This window comes from Pseudorasbora parva, chromosome 17 (assembly GCF_024679245.1).
Source record: "Pseudorasbora parva isolate DD20220531a chromosome 17, ASM2467924v1, whole genome shotgun sequence".
NCBI lineage: Eukaryota > Metazoa > Chordata > Actinopteri > Cypriniformes > Gobionidae > Pseudorasbora > Pseudorasbora parva.
In genome coordinates, this window is record NC_090188.1 from 25,850,212 (window position 1) to 25,867,544 (window position 17,333).

Consider the following 17,333-nt stretch of genomic DNA (forward strand, 5'->3'; position numbering starts at 1 on the left):
ATTAGGTAGAATAAGAGAAGCCAGGAAAGGGGCCGTGCATCCTTTGCTCTATATTTCTTTCCCTAAGCAGTGCTGTTAGTACCCACTCTCTTACTATCCACACATGCATTTAGCTTCCCTTCTGTATTTATTTATTCAATAATTCACATTTTGACATTAAACAGGGCTCTGGTTTTACTCTAAGGCAGGTCCGGTTCGGTAGGACATGTTTAGACAGCTGCTACAGATTATTGTGGACATTCAGAGAAAGCGCTGCTGCCCATTTTGATTGACTGATGTCTGTTCAGTGAGTTTTGCTGGCCGATATGCTTGAGTGCTTTAGTGTATGCTTACATTTACCGTTAGACGCATACAGTGAAATGATCAAAATTCCCTTATTTTTATGGTCCATGTCAGCGGCTGATTTATAGCAGAAGTTCCAGTCCACTTGCCTGGTAGATAAGTGCTAAAATTGTTGGTGAATATGCCACTTAGAAAGTCTGAGTGGATGTTTCTAGAATAAAAAAAGAGGAACAGTTCCCCTAGTGGGATGCCAGAGCATTGCAAGGAGGTTTTAGACATGAGAAAAAAAGAAAAAAAAACATAAACACGTGCAACAAAAGATGGGAATTGGATGAGCTCTTGAGCTAATCCTTGTTCTTGAGAGCCCAAAGACAGCCCCTGAGACAGAGAGAGATCTGAACATGTGCTGCGGCCCACATGTGCTGCGCAGACAAAATTCCCCTTGATTATCTCAAGCGATAGGGACCCGTGAACATATTTTTAGACAGGAGGAATCCAGTGTTGAAATGTTATTATGAGGACCCTCGCTTCCCCAACCTCCTCTTCCAGGTGACAGGAGTGAAATGAACTGTAAAAAAAAAAAAAAAAAAACTTTTTTATGAATTACAGGGAATCTGTACTGTATTACTATTATTATTATTATTATTAGGCACCATATGCTAATCTTGCAATTAAAATGTCTGAATGTGTTTTCTTTATCATTGATTTTAAAGCATTTATATCACCGTGAACATCTTTAGACAGGTGTGTTATCTACAGGAAAGGTTAGAAGGTAAGCATTGATGCGCTTGTCGCTTGCCAACAAATGCTCCCGCAGAATGGGATGAGTAATGTTTTACTGGAAGAGATAGCTTAGGGCACATTAGTTTAGCATGACACCTGTGTTTGCTCCGTGAAGCTGAATAAGGGATGAGCTTCATCTTCAGGAATGACAAGCTCTTGCAGCCAAGATGCTTAACCTCCAGAATGCGGTTTAACGTTTCTTGGACCAGGAGCAAGAGATGGAGGACTCTCACTCTTCGTCTCTGTCGGGTCTTGGCGTTTCTGCTTCGTTCCACATTAAGGTTGGGGAAGAATCGGAGTAAACTTAGTGAGGGTTTGAGAGCTAGCTATCTCTCTAACCATCCACCCATCCATCCATCCACCCATCCATCCATCCATCCATCCATCCATCCATCCATCCATCCATCCATCCATCCATCCATCCATCCATCCATCCATCCATCCATCCATCCATCCATCCATCCATCCATCCATCCATCCATCCATCCATCCATCCAATCTATTATTCTCTGTCTGTAAAAACTATAATTGTTCAATCTTCAAAGCTTTAGCTTAAGCAAAATATATGCTGTATAATACCTTCTCATAATTTTGCATTCTGTCCGCTTTCTCAGTTAAAGGAAGTGTAAGTAAGATTGTGGCCAAAACTAGTACTGCAATAACTATCCCCCCTCCCCCTGACTAGAGGTTGCCAGATAGGCTGCGGGACCCTGGAGGAACGTTTGTAGCTGCAGCTGTGGTAACTAGAGCAGATCTGGCAACCCGGATGCCGAAACACTACTGACTTTGTGATTGGTCGATAGGTGGAGGGTGGAGCTTCAGGCCAAAACACAGCATGTCAACATCAGTTTAAATGACAATATCCTGGCCGGACTTCTGTTGTCAGTGATATAAGTATTTGAAATTAACATGATTTTGTAATGTCTACTGACATCATGGCCATTTTATGATTAATTGAAATATTTTTCTTACATATAGTTCCTTTAAAATTGTTTTTGAAAAAGCATTCTCAATACTTTTCTGAATGCCATACAACCCAGATATCTAAAAATGTCAGAGATGCCTCGCACATACCTTCATGTACTGCAGATTCTTCTACTTTTGCGCATTTGTGTTATGAAGGAAGTGTGCTGCTGTGTGTATGTGAGAGAATGTGTTTAAAACCCAGCATATCTGGTCACACCACTCCCATGTGAACCCCGACTACACACTTCCACCCCTGCGCTCTGCTCGTTTCTGCGACCGAGTGAGCAATCTGTCACGTTCCCCCGGAGGCCCGTTGGAGCCACGTGTGACCGCGGCCTGGTCTGAGGACATCAGCAGAGCTAACCGCACTTCAGAATGTCAGCATGGGGAATAGTGGGAACTGTGGCTCTGGCGAGGTCCATTTACCATGCACCCATTAAGCCACAAAATGCTCTACGGCGCTGAGAACTGATAATTTACAGTGGACCACGTCTCGATCGGCTGGCTAGATTAAAAAAATTGTCGCCACAAAGGCCTCTGCTTATGTGCACCATTAGCAGTAGTTGCACATATGGGCGGGTGCTGTGGTAAAATGGAAGGGACGGGTGAGTACAGATCATGAAATCAGTCAAGATAATAAAACTGTCTGACCGGGCTGGGTGGGAGGAGTTTTGCTCTAGTGCTCTGTCAATATGTACGAGAGCAAAGAGAAATTAAATGCACAACACTTGCCGGGGTATTTTGGGACAGCGGGAGCTTGGGGAAGCAGAAGAGGGTTTTTTTTGTAACATTGTTAACGAGAGAAGACTTGATAGCAGTTGTGAAGAACAGAAAGAGAATAGATTCTCATAGCAGACAGTGTTGCTGATAAAGCATTCACACTTTGTGATTAACCAGGGTGTTAATTGTCAGATTTTTTTTTTTTTTCTTTCTAAGCCTAAAGCACCTAAATCACTGATGGAAGAACTTGCTCCTGAAAAACACTTTAGCTAGTTAGCTACACTACAGTTCAGAAGTTTGGGTTTTATATGATGAAAAATACAGTAAAAACAGTCATATTGTGAAATCTCACAATATATTAGTTTTCATAATAGTCATATTGTTTTCTTTTTTATATATATTTTAAAATGTAATTGATTCCTGTGATGGAAAAGCTGTATTTTCAGTATCATTACTTTAGTCTTCAATGTAACATGGTCCTTCAGAAATCCTTCTAATATGCTGATTTGCTGCTCAAAAAAACGTATTATTATCAATGTTGAAATCATAAAACAAATCTTATCAAGAATACTGTCAAAAATAAAGCAGCAGTTCTATCCCATGAGTAACAAAATTATAGCTTCTGGGAAAATGTTCACAAACTAAAAATGGAAGTAAAAGTTGTATCTACTAGTTCTTAAAATAAATGTAATTATTTGCCATTAAAGAGACAAAATGCTCAATTTGTTTTTCTTCTCTTTTTTAATATATACATTGAGTCATAGCAGAGGTAGTTGTGCATGTATTTGTAGCTGTAGTCTCAATGTTCGACCCCTTAGAGAGCAGCTCATCTCCATATGGACGTATTGAATGCCTGAAGCAGCTTTAGGTGGATAGGTCTCTTGTCTTCATTAGCCATGCCAGCCTGTTCTCATTCCCATCCTGTAAAAACAGCCAGTCACTCCTGCATGAGGACAACGCCATCTGGTAGCCATTCCCCACTCCAAGGCGATTCATTTTTCCCCAAACTCATAACATACCCTCCGGTCCTGACCTTTTACAAAGAGAAATAACTATGTTTACTCAAAACATCATCATAGTCTCATTTTGCATTGATTTCTTTTGAGTTTTTGCTCATTATATGACATTTATGTGAGTTATTAAATTGCCAAACCTCTTTTTTTTCTTTTTTTTTTCTTTAAAGAACAAAACCGCTCTACTAAAAGGGTCTGTTATGAAAATTTTTGGAAAACAACTGAGATACAAAACAATGAGGGTTTTCCACTTACGTTTGGCCCATTAAGAATATTTGATGTACCTCGAATGGCTTTGTTGGACTGCTAATAGTCCCATGAGTAACAGACCTCCTCTGGGTTTTCAAAGCCCACAAGGAACCACGAGTAGGTGCTTTCCGCAGTGCTACATCATTGAGATATTTTGGTAAATATGCATTAAACAAACTCCTGGGCGGTCTGCTATCGTTTCGGACAGTAATAAAGAGCCGGGCAGCATTTAGTGGCCTCTCTTTTCCCAGACAGATGTGTAATCATAGCACTAGCTTGCTTTTAGATTGTCTCAAAACCACAAATTGTTGATTGAAATACTGAAAGCCCAGCAGAATGAGTGATTGATGGTGTTGCGTGGTGAGATTGAACGTCCAGTTTTAGATGGTTTCAGAGTTTCCACTGGCTCAACACTTTGTTGTAACATGTGAGGATTTGTTGGCCTCCAAACCCACTTGGAGGTGTTCCTAGTGCTACCATTTCATTAAATGCACCATTACATTAGAATTGTGCATGCTAAGAGAACATATGTGGGAGATAGGAAGCCCTTGGCTTATCCTGTTATGTGTTCTAGGTCAAGAGAGAAAGACTTGGCAACTTGCAATACACAGCACAACCAGAAAAGAAGGCTTCATACATTCTTAAAGGGAATATTCACACAAATTCTTTTACTCACCGTCATGTTGTTCCAAACCTGTATGAAAGTCTGCTCAGTCCAAAGCAACATTAGACTCCACTGGCTTCCACTGCAGCGTGAACTAAAAACGTTTGTGCTCCACGGAAAGTCATACAGGTTTGAAACGACGTGAGGGTGAATAAATGATGGCAGAGTTTTAATTTTACTCTTCAACGAGTGCACTGAGATAAGAGAGCTTATTCTCTGATGCAGTCGTCTGACGACAGAGAATCAATTGCAATATTATTACCTTCACTGTTTGGCAGCGATTCTTGACACCAGCTCATTTGCATTGTGCTTAATCGATGCATTTTGATGGACATGCATAATTAATAACCTTGTGCAATGAATGAGGTAATTCATAATTGAACGGAATGATTTTACTCAGCATTGTACCAAAGCGCCTGTGGTGATGTTTAAATGCATTAATATGTCCAGTCATGTTCCAGATTATTGTAACAAAATAGAAATATCATGAAAAACATATTATAAACACTCCAAATGTGGGGAATGTTCCCCTGAAGAATTTTATTACAGCATTTAAAACTGTTGAGGTGCTTCATTATTTATGCATTTAAATGTTCGCATGTAAAACCGCCACCCCATCCGCTCTTGCTTTCAGGGATTCAGCTCCCACAGTGATTAATTAATGTACATTTATGTGCTTAACGGATCACACACACCAACTTTCTCTCCAGCCCTTTCCCCCTTTCGCTCATAAATTATTGTCACTGTATGTAAGTGGTACCGCCTTCCTTTCTGGAAAAGCTGTGAGTGGCATAAAGCTTTTATTGTGGGTGTGCGCGGGCAGCTCTTAAGACCGCTAAGCAAACTGTAATAAAAGCTTGACGGGTATTGAAGGGTTTATGGGTAGATCCATATAAACTCTCTGTTTTATTCTGTGTCCGCTGATCGACTTTTAATGCTCTTTTACTGGAACACGCCGACGCTTTCTTTAGCTCGTGTTTGCTAGGATATTGAACCGTGCTATGAGCTATAATGAGGGAAATTATAACTTTTTTAATTTAATTATTAGGCTCACACTGCTCACTACATTGCGGTAAACTTAATCAAGAAAGCTTGAGGCGCAGCCTGCCGCTTTGTTTCCCATAAGCCATATGCGTGGAGATGAGAGCTTTTGTAATGAGCAGCAGATTTGAATGATGATGTAGAATTACTCGGCTGCAGGACCTTTTTATCTCAGAACACTCTCGTGTTTATGGTTTTAATATCCGCGCTTTCCCGAGCAGCTGTAATGGCGACACACTCTCCACCGGAGTTTGTGGCAGGGCGCAAAACACGCTTCCCTTCCAGTCTTCTGTGGCCAAGTTTGTTTCCTCTGCCCTACATAAAAACACCTGCATGCATCTAAAAGGTTAATTAGAGTGAAGCTTTAAAAAGGTCACTGTGTCACTTAGTGTTGTCTTTGCTATTTATCTGATCCATGAACACACTAAGCCAATTAGCTCCAATTAGGGCTCTGGCGTTCGGGTTGCCTAGCACGTATTAACGAAGAGGCCGTCTGTAATTTCCACAGTCGCCCTTGCTCTGAAAGTGACAAATTTGTGAGATTGCAAAGTGGGGCATGCAGGAATTGGTGCATCCCTTGACATTTCACCCCGACCATCTAGGAACCATAGTCAGGTTTGGTGTTGGCCTGAAATATGGAGGTATGTAAAATGTGACATTTTACTCCAGCGGTCTAATCAAGGCTGATGAAGGGGCATAGTGGGAGAAATAAAGCATGTAGCAGGCATGCGGGTGTGGCTAACTGATTACGAGCCTCAGGGAGCCATCTGTGACTGTGTACCATTATCTTTCTTCCGTTTGGAGGTAATTTTAGAGTATGTGTGAGGGGGGAAAAATGGCACTCAGCTATGTGCAACAAAAGTAAAAAAAAAAAAAAAAAAAAAGTTTGATAAAGTTTGAATCGGAAAAGTTTATGCCAGCGGACTTTATTCACCTAAATGTACTGTACTAGGCTTTGATATGTGCTGTCTGTCAACTTGTCAAGTGAATTCTCTAAGGATAAACTTTTGGATCACCTGGTGAATTTCAATTGTTTGTATTCCTCTGCCACACCACAATAGGATCGACAGCCAAGAGGTTGTCAGTGGAAAATGTTGATTAAACAGATGTTGGTCTCAGTGGCTCTGTGGGAGATGAGAATTCCACAATGAGTGGATATTAATTAGACATTACCAGGGGTGGGTTTCACATTCCGAAGCAAAACAAGAGGCTTCATCTCCTTTGTGTTTCACAATGACACATGGCAGGAGGAAGAATTCTGTGCGCCAAAGCGATTCCCAATGGCTCGTATAGACACAGAGATACCACATGAGAATCTGTATTTTGAAGATAGACTGTATAACATGTGGTTGTGCTGTTTAATGCAAGGATTTTGTATGAAACAATTTAAACCATACATAATTAAACCAATAAGTTACTTTTGAAGTTTGTTTGAAAGTTTTGGGTGGACATGCAATTCACACTTATAAATGTTTGAATGCCATTGCATTATATAACAAAATCGTTGGACTATGAAAGCTAATTTGACAGCATTGACTTGGCGATGAATCATGATCTGACATCTTAATTGACATGCAGATTTTTATATTATCGTAACGTGAATGGAAGATGTTTGTTACAAATAACAGGGCTCTAGACTAACATTTGAGAGCAGTGGCACTAGCACCTGATTTGGTGGCGCTGGAGGAAAATGTATAATAAAGTTTTATTTATTTTATCATTTAATCATACAATTGCTATTGTTTTGCATTGTTACTAATATAACATTGTTTGTTTTATTAGACATTTAACAGTAAAGTATTGAGCTTGAATTGAGATGCAGATAAAATTAACATTTATTAACAGCAGTAATGTGCTAAAAACTAATTTTATAGGGATAATGTAAATAATCTACTCTCATTAAATGTACCCTTGTTCCATGCACAGCATCACTGAAATGACTGACAGCTTCAGGGATAATAAAAGGAGCACGCTTTACTTGTTTTCTGTGTAATTCAGTCACAATTTAAACTGGTCTTACGGGTGTGGAACGACATGAGGGTGATTCATTAAAGACATAATTTTCATTTTTGGGTGAACTAACCCTTTAAGGAGTGGAAATGGCTAATAAGTCAAATTCCATTTGTTCCTATGACACCACCTACTGGTTATAGTGGTAATTTCATGTCTTTATAAAATAAAAGTGCTTGTTTGCCACAAAGTGGCCTATACCTTTAAACTTTTTAGTTTTACAAATCATCACATTAAAAAAAATACTTTAACATGTGATAATATTTAGAGCTGTTAAAAGTGTGAAGCAATTGGAAGCCCTTGAAAAGTTATTGAATTTCACTCTCAAAAGGTTGTACCAACCCTGAAAAAAAACCCACACATTTTACTCTTTCTTCCACAGTAAAAGGGGGTGTTACTACATTACATCCACATTGCATGTTTTGTGGACTAAACCCCCTGAACTTCTCCTGGTTTTCTCGTCAGCGCTGTTTGATCTGATATCTATGGATTATAACAGAGCTGAACGTTTCCCACTAGATTTAGCCATTTATATCTTTGGCAAATTTGAACGCTTTCTTACTGGATCTCCCAGCGCTCTGTGTAGTAACAGTGTTGCGTCATCAAGACCGGCCTGTGTATGAGCTGTCTATTATTGCTCCGAGCTGATAAACAGTCCATGCAGCACAGCTCAAATCAATAGCGTGGTTCCGTTCCATTTCCGTTTCGTTTGAATTTGAGGTTTCTCATATGTTGCACAAATAGCAGCTCTTATCAGTCATACCAGTGCGACCTCTAACAAAATTAGGTTGCAGTCTGGTGCCCTGTGTAAGTTCCAAAAGTTCTCTTTGTCTCCCACACGTCTAGGCCGTCGTTGCAACAGCAACACTAAATAGGTTCAAAAGCTTCACCTAAGGCTAAGATTCATCGTAATGCTAATAATTGACTTTCAGTTAGCATGTCAAAACAAGCAATGTAAGATGGACAGTTTTGCCTTAGAACGAAAGTAATCTTGTTGAAAGTAATTTTCGTGTCTTGCTGGTCAAGATCAATTTTCGTGTCTTGCTGGTCTTTTGAGGTAAAAACCGATTGCCATTGAAATGCAGAGTGTAAACCCCAGGAACTCTTTCTTAAAACGGGGAGGATCGTTTCTTATCAGGGCCCTTGTGAGAGAGGAGCGTGTTTCATTCGTTAAGAGACATTCGCATGAAGGTCTGTCAATATGCGTACTGCCGCTAACACCTCCTGACAGCTTTCATCCCACGGGCGAGGCAGATTCACCCAGCCGGGAAAAGTGCAAGAAATCGCCTAATCAGTTCATACAGTCCGAGTTCCATCTCGCCGTCGTTATCACGGCCGTCGGTGTTGATTGCAGTGTGAGAGGAGATGGTGTGAGACCAAGAGGTGGTCTGTCCCTGGTGATTGTCTCAACAGATTGCTTTTCCTGTGGCAGTGGCGAGGTGGTCAGAATGGGTTCTTGTTTACATCATTACAGTTAATTAACAGGCAGAAGTGGAGCAGCAGGGAGCAGACGCCGATGGGGCCGGACCAAACCGACATGTATATGCGCGTTCATGACATCAGTAGGGAAGTCACATTTTCCCCCAGTGGTGGCCGTCAGAGTTGCTCACCTCCACAAGTCACACGTCCAGATCAGCTGCAGAGAGCTTGTCTAGATCTGAACGATTTGATTAGATAATCAGAGCGCCGTCAAGCATGCGAAAGCCCGTCTTTGTCTCATACCCGTCTCCTAATTCTTCCCTCCCAGTATACTCTCATCATTACACTTCAACACAGCTACGCATGGGGGCATTTTCAATTTAATGCTTGCAGATGGATATTTTAATTATCATTGAATCAACCGTAATGGGGTCTACGAATCTGTGCATTCTTTATAACGCATTTAATTAAAGTTGCAGGGCGTGACATGGAACACGACACCGCCACTGCATCAGACAACTGCTCGACAAGTAATGAAGGAAAAACTAGCCAATTATCTCACACCAACAAATAAAAGGTTTAGTGCATGCTTGTTTCTGTACATGGAATTAATGACTTATTTAGTTTTAATACTTTTTTTCCATGAAATTGCAGTATGTTCCCCTGTGGCTGTATTTTAAAGAACTATAGAAGGTTCCAGAGTATTGTAAAACAATCTCATGATAATTTCACAATCTGATTATACACAGTGGAAAGAAAAAGTTTGTGAACCACATACAGAATCTGTGAAAATGTGGGAAATTCTAACTAAATAAGAGAGATCATACACAATGCATGTTGTTTTTATCTTATTTAGATCTGTCCTGAATAAGATAATTTACATAAAATATGTTTACTTATAGTCCACAAGACAAAAAAAATCATTAAAAAGTTTATTAACTTTTATGATTCTTAATACTGTGTGTCGTTACCTGGATGATCCACAGCTGTTTTTTGTTTTGTTTTGGGATGGTAGTTTGTGGGTCCCTTGTTTGTCCAGGTCCTGAAAATTCTTCAGTTTTCCAACATCTTTTGCATATTTGAGCGTGTTTGTGTGCGTGTGTGTGTGCGTGCGTGTGTGTGTAATTTTAAAACAACAGTTAGAAAACGAACGGTCTGTTTCTACAGAGCCCCTAAAGGGAACTTATTTGTCAGTGCTTTTGTGTACTCTTGCAAATGTTTTTAGTTTCCCAAGAATCTTTGAGTTCGCTCACAAAACCTTTTGAGTTCTTTGTGAGCAAAGGCAACGTTCCTCATGGAAACGCGTTAACTTATTTTATTTTTCCTCCCGTTTCATATTTTTATCCCACCACCATGTCATTTTAAGGGCTCAGTTTTGTATGTTAATAATAATAATATAACAAACAATATTTTATAATAATACATTTGATATTTTATATAATATACACTATTAGTCAGAGTTTAGTATCTTGAAATAACTTAAAGCTGCATTATGACATTTTTTTGTCCGCTAGAGGGCGCCTATTCAAAACTAAGGCATAGTCTGATGATGCCAAGTTTGAGCGCAGAATCTTGGGACTTGTGGTCTTCACCTCACAGCTGGTGGAAAAGAATCGAGATAGGACTCGGGGAGAAATCATGTTCATGGATGCGGTTATTAACGTTACTGTTGTATGAAGCAGAGCAGGGCCGAGTGTTGTGGAGCTGAGTAAGGCCACTGGAGCGATTGTTGTGCAACAAGCACGGCTCGCAAGCAGCGAGAATTTTATTATGATGGGTCACAGTCGCCGGCGCCATTTCCGCTTTTCCGGTCATGAGTATGAGGTAACGCAGCTCTGTTTATCAAATTAGATACATTTAAGTGTGATTAAAATTGTTATGACGTCACTCCGTTTGCTCAGCGTGTTTGCTCTGTGCAGATATGAAGCAATTGACAGGCAACTCCCTCAAATGTCCCGGCTCCTTGGTTAAACTAGCAATTTTCTCACAATTTACAAATAGTTGGAAACATTTGTGATATTATAAGAACTAAACTAAACAAAATATATAACACTGGCCTAGTGGTTTTTGGATATTTTACTGCAAAAATCCTACATAGTGCACATTTAACTGTTATTCTAAAATGTGTATGGCAATAGAGGCTTGTTTTAATGTCCAGACTTTATCCTGGTATTGTAAATTTATTCTCGTAGTAAAATATAAATATAGTAAATTATACTAGCACCTGTGAACCTTTTACTGGAGGTGAGTGTCATCCACGCTATAGCACTAAAACAGGTGTCCGTGCTATATTTTCACCTCCAGACTCACACAGATTGCTTTCCCGCAGAGCTGCTAAAGGCCTCAGTGGTTGCCTCACATCCTGTAACATCGCTCTCCATATGCACATTAATTTATGCCTACCACAGCCGCTGACTCGGAGAAAGGAGGAAAAAATGCACCGGCACATCTTATTAGATTTCCTTTGTAGTCCAGATATCCAGTGTTGGACATATTTAATAACCCTCAGCTAATTATAACTGCTTGTTATAGTTTTGTGCAAATTATTTTCTGGAGGCTAATGCTGACAGGTGTGCTGAGTGATTTCTATGGCTGGCTGCCATTTTGGGTTGTGATGACAGAAATGTGGACATAGGAATGGGGTCTTGGGGAGTTTTGTTAAGGGGAGAAATAACCTGGTCTTTGTTCAGTGCTTGAGAAACACTGGAGCGATAAAGTACATCAGCTTTTTTTCCTCCCTGTTTCTTTTTCTTTTTTTTTTTGTTGAGCAATGATGTACCAAATTAGGTTTAATCACATTACAAGGTTTTTATCTTGTAACTGACATTTACTCCTTAACAGTTCTCCTTTGATATAGAATCTCAACACATTTTAGCATTGCATGTGGGAAAACATAAAAGCAGAAATTCACCATATGGATAGATTACTCAGTATTGGCACCTCTTTTCCATTTGCAGCATATTCAACACATTTCCAAAAATAATGTCAATATTTATATACATTTTATATCTAATTTTAAAGTGTTTAAAATTAGTAAATGTATGCAAATTTTAATTATTTTATTCAGGCAGCAGGAGGATTGAAATATCTCTTATAATATTCTTCTATATAGCTTTCTTGTATTGAAAACAAAGACCTTTGAAAATAACTGAAATCCTTTGACATTTAAATTGGATTTGCACAATAATATATACAGACTTTATGCAAATCATGCAGTCAGGTTCTTGACACACAACTTTATTCACGAGTGTAAATTCTCCCATAGACAGCAATGCTACTCTTGTGTTTACAGATTTTTCGCTCCAGGCAGAAGGACTGAACACTTTCATTTCAAAGCAAGTGATGTTTACGCTCGTTGCCGTAATTCTTTAATCACAACCGTCATCCCAGCATATCATCAGGTTTAGTGGCATTATCATCTCCCAAGGTCACTTCTGACGAAGAAGGTCTTCACTTCGCCTGCAAACCATTGATTGGCTTTCAGCTTCAGTCGGGCACAAAACAAGGTCTGCTCTCACATTCATGAGGGAGCCTAGTCACATCTCAGCCGCGTTTATGAGAGACGCTGCGAACCTTAATACAGGAGATGAAGGTAGATCAGCCCTATATACAAGCATGAATACCAAGAGAGGCACCACAATCCATCCTCATATATCGCTTGTGTATTCATAGGTTTCATAGCTTTAACTTGGTTTTCTCTGGTCATGCATAGGGATTAAATACAAAGTTTCCTCCAAGTTCAGTGTGGTAAAAGAATAAGTTGCCTTAAAATGAAAGTTTTGTTGTCATTTACTTACCCTCATGTCATTCCAAACTTGTATGACTTTCTTTCCTATATGGAATGTGAAAGGTACATTTTTGAAGAATAGGCTGTCAAGCACTAAAAAGCACCATAAAAGTGCTTCATATGTCTCCTGCAGTGTTTGGGAAGCTTTGAAAGTGCATGTCAAGTTACAAGGTATGCATTTTTTATAGTAGATCAAAGTAGTATTTAAAGTACATATATATAAACTGTATATATATAGTCTATGCAAACAAAAGTATGTAAAAAGGTTTTTATCTGGTGCAAAAACAATAAGGATATTAATTGGGGTTTATAATATAATACTATATATATATATATATATATATATATATATATATATATATATATATATATATATATATATATATATATAAAATATATCACTGATCCTTGGGAAGCTAGATGATGTGACTTAGACACTTCACCTCTCCAAGATACCCTGTAGGACCTACCTGAGAGGTACGACCTGAACCACTGGAGAGCAGTTCCTGAGATACCCATCTTCTTAAGAGTTGACAGGAGGATCTGGTGGTTAACTGTGTCAAAAGCAGCAGACAGATTCAGCACGATGAGTACTGAGGATTTGGAAGCCTCAATGCTTCAGTCTTCAGTAACCGAGAGTAGGGTAAATCGAAATGTCTCCGGGGAGCGCAAATCTTTTTTTTAAGCAGACACAGTTTCATTGTACTTACTTAAAAAAGTACTGAGTAATATTATTAACTACATGTACTTAGTGTAAAGTTGTTTGGTTACTGTTATTACTATAGTAAGTACATGTAGTAATGTATACCTATGTCACTAAAATAGTGTTACTTTTTTTTCCTTAACCATGTCACTTTAGGGGCTCCATATATTTTACAATAATAAGTAAACAGCACCCTAATTTTAATTTATAAATCAACTGGAAACATAGTGATAAATAGCAGTATTTAACGAAAATATTTATTTCTCCACAAAAACAAAAAACCTTGCATTGAGTTCCAGCAAGTCATGATACTAATTATTTAGATATTCCAAATGAAGAGATTTGCTGTTGCAAGGGTGTGTGCACATTTTAATGAGAAAAAGGGGGAAAAAACACAGCAACATAGCATTTTGTCACAGTTCCCTGCTTGCAAAAAGCTTATTTATTGAACATATTTGCTTCTCTTTTAATCTTTAGCTTTCAAATCAAATATGGCACATTAAGGATTGACATCAATGACATAAAACGTCGCAGTTGTTCACATGACAATGTCATTGACGTCAAAGCCTGCATGATGCATCATACGCCATTATATTTGATCTGAGAGCTACAGCAGAGGTCAAGATTTTCATCGAAAAAAGAAGCATGGGTAACATGCTCTTGGGTTTGTGTGCAACTCACAGATGAAGTCATTGTAAAAATCAAATCAGTCTTGACCACACAAGACTGCCTATTATTTCTTTGCTAGGTTGATCTGGATTCTAAGATGGTTGTAATGTTATATTTATGTTCTCTGTCACCATAGCTCACTCATGAAATGGCAAGCCATGTACCAGTTATTTAGCATATAATGAGATTCTAATATGTGACATTGAGCTCAAAATAGATCCTAGATTATAGATATTGGTCTTTTTTAGCTCTCTGCTCGTTAACAGACTGACAGCCCTTGAAGTGAATCCGTGCTCCTGCTCTTTAGAGGTAATTAAAAATTATATGGCACATTTCCATTAATCTGTCATCTAGTGCCCTGCTGATGAGTTCTTGGTGTAGTTTGACAGGTTAACCATTCGTCTCTCTGTCAGATAGTGACCTGATATTGTAAATGTAAATGTGTCCGAAATATTTGGTCCATTTTAAGCGTATCGTTCTATTCATACAGAATACATTTGTTGTATAAATTTGTCTAATTGCAGTAAGACAAGCATAATATTATGAAACAAATGTCTTTCTTCAGACAAAAGGCAAGGTCATTTATCATTTATCATATCAAGAGTATACAGACTATAGAGACAGATTTCTAAAGTAAAACATGGGATCTGTGAAGTGTAAAAGCCTTAAATGTGACAATGGTTATATTAGCTTATAATTCTGGCCACTAAGTCAGGAAGTCTTGCGGAGAGATACATAGGTATCGTTGAGGTCTCACTGCATGTACTACTTGTAATAAATGAGCTGAACGTTCCAGGCCTCTGCATTCTGTTGACCAGAGTCAGTGTCTTAGGTGTCTTGTGGTTTGCGGGGATACAGCGTTTCTGCTATCCTTACCTAATGAGGCAAGTGAATTCAGACAGAAGGTGCTGATTTGCCCTCTGTTTTGCTGCTTTTATTTGATGTATTTATTTATATTTTAAATGTAGTTGCCTTGTTGCCGGAGCTAATGGACTGGATAAAGTGAAAAAAAGGAGAAATGACTGTTTAGTGATTATTTGAAATGTTTATAGAGCTCTATTTTAAAATGTAAAACAAAAAGTAGTATTTGTTTTCTTATAAGAAATCAAAAACAAATGTCATCCTAAAATAATACTAGTATACTAGTATTTGGGGCATTTGAGCAGATAACTGTCATACCCAACAAACAAAATAACAAGACAGAAATTGCACAGAAATGAGTTTACTGAAAAAGAGATACACTGGGAAAAAATGTTCTTCTTACTATTTGATCTTGTTTATTTTGTTGAAAATAAAATGAAAATTAAGTGAGTTTTTGCTTAAAACAAGCTAAGTTATCTGCCAATGGGGTAAGAAAAATATTTTTTTTTTCTGATTGAAATCTTGTTTCTGTGTCGTAAACAGAAATACGATTATTTTTTTATTCCCCATGGGCAGATCGTTTTGCTTGTTTTAAGCAATATGACACTAAATTTCAATTTTTAAAAAGCAATAACAAATATCATGTAATTTTACTTATCTAGTAAATGAGTCTTGATTAAATGTTTTGATATTTGGAAACAAATGCCAAATAAGAAGAGCATTTTTTGCAGTGTAGTCAAATATTTTGATCATTTTAAATATACTAGGCCTTTGTAATGTGTCTTTGTTGACTACATTTTATAAATAAACTACAACAAAATATATTTCCTTTGTCTTGTTGCTTAGCTTTCAGTCACATACATAAAGCTCATTAATTATGCAGCTCATTATGTGTTCTGTTGTGTCTCAGGTGTGATATCCATATACACTCCTGAACAAAATCTTAAGACCAGGGGATTCATTGCAAGTTTTACACATTTCGCACTTGTGGATCATAACCGGGTTGTAAGTGCTGCTTCAAAATGCCAAAAGAAGAAACAGGAGCAAGAGACAAAAAATAGATAGTAAGCAATTTATTGAAAACTGCATTTAAACTCAAACAGGCCGTTCATCAGCTGATTAAAAGTTTAAGACCATAGCCCAAAAATAAACGCACAACTGTACTAAACGTGTCAAATAAGGACTCAATAGTGAGTAGCCCCACCGTTCTTGTTGATCACTTCAAAAACTCGATTCGGCATGCTTGATGCGACTGTTTCCAGGAGGCCAGTGGGAACGTTGCTCCATGTGGTGAAGATGGCTTCACGAAGGGCATCCACGGTCTGGAACTGACGTCCATCTTTGTAAACTTCCCTTGCCATCCATCCCCAAATGTTCTCATTGGGATTTAGATCAGGGGAGCACGCAGGATGGTCCAAAAGAGCAACGTTATTCTCCTGGAAGAAGTCCTTCGTCAGGCGGGCTTTGTGAATTGCAGCTTTGTCCTGTTGAAAGACCCAGTCATTACCGCACAGACAGGGGCCCTCGGTCAAGAGGGATGCCCGCTGCAACAGATCCACATAGCCAGTCGCCGTTTGACGCCCCTGCACAACCTGAAGCTCCATTTTCCCATTGAAGGAAAAAGCACCCCAGATCATGATGGAGCCTCCTCCACTGTGCCGCATAGAAAACATCTCAGGTGGGATCTCCTTGTCATGCCAGTAACGTTGGAAGCCATCAGGACCGCCCAGGTTAATTTTTTTCTCGTCAGAGAATAAAACTTTCTTCCACTTTTCAATGTCCCATGTTTGGTGCTCCCTTGCAAATTCTAAACGGGCAAGTTTGTGTCGTGGGAGGAGACGTGGCCTTTGAAGACGTTTTTTGTTCTTGAAGCCCTTCTCTAGCAGATGACGTCTTATGGTTATTGGGCTGCAGTCAGCATCAGTAAGGGTCTTAATTTGGGTTGAGGATCGACCTGTGTCTTCACGGACAACCCGTCGGATCCTGCGGCTCAGTGCAGGTGAAATCTTTTTGGGTCTACCACTTGACTTTTTTGTCCCATAACTCTCAGGATTTTTTAAGAAATGTAAAATGGCTGTCTTACTGCGTTCATTATGATTTTCTTTTTACATTTTGGATAAACTGTTCCTTTCGTTTTGGGCCAAAAGTGTCCATGGTTGAAAAAAT

The 17,333-nt window shown here is 38.8% G+C and overlaps 1 protein-coding gene across 1 annotated transcript in view; it reads left to right on the top strand.

Moving 5' to 3' along the window:
- Positions 1-17,333, top strand: part of macrod2 (mono-ADP ribosylhydrolase 2) — a 667,187-nt gene that overhangs the window by 441,296 nt on the left and 208,558 nt on the right. The window lies entirely within an intron of this gene.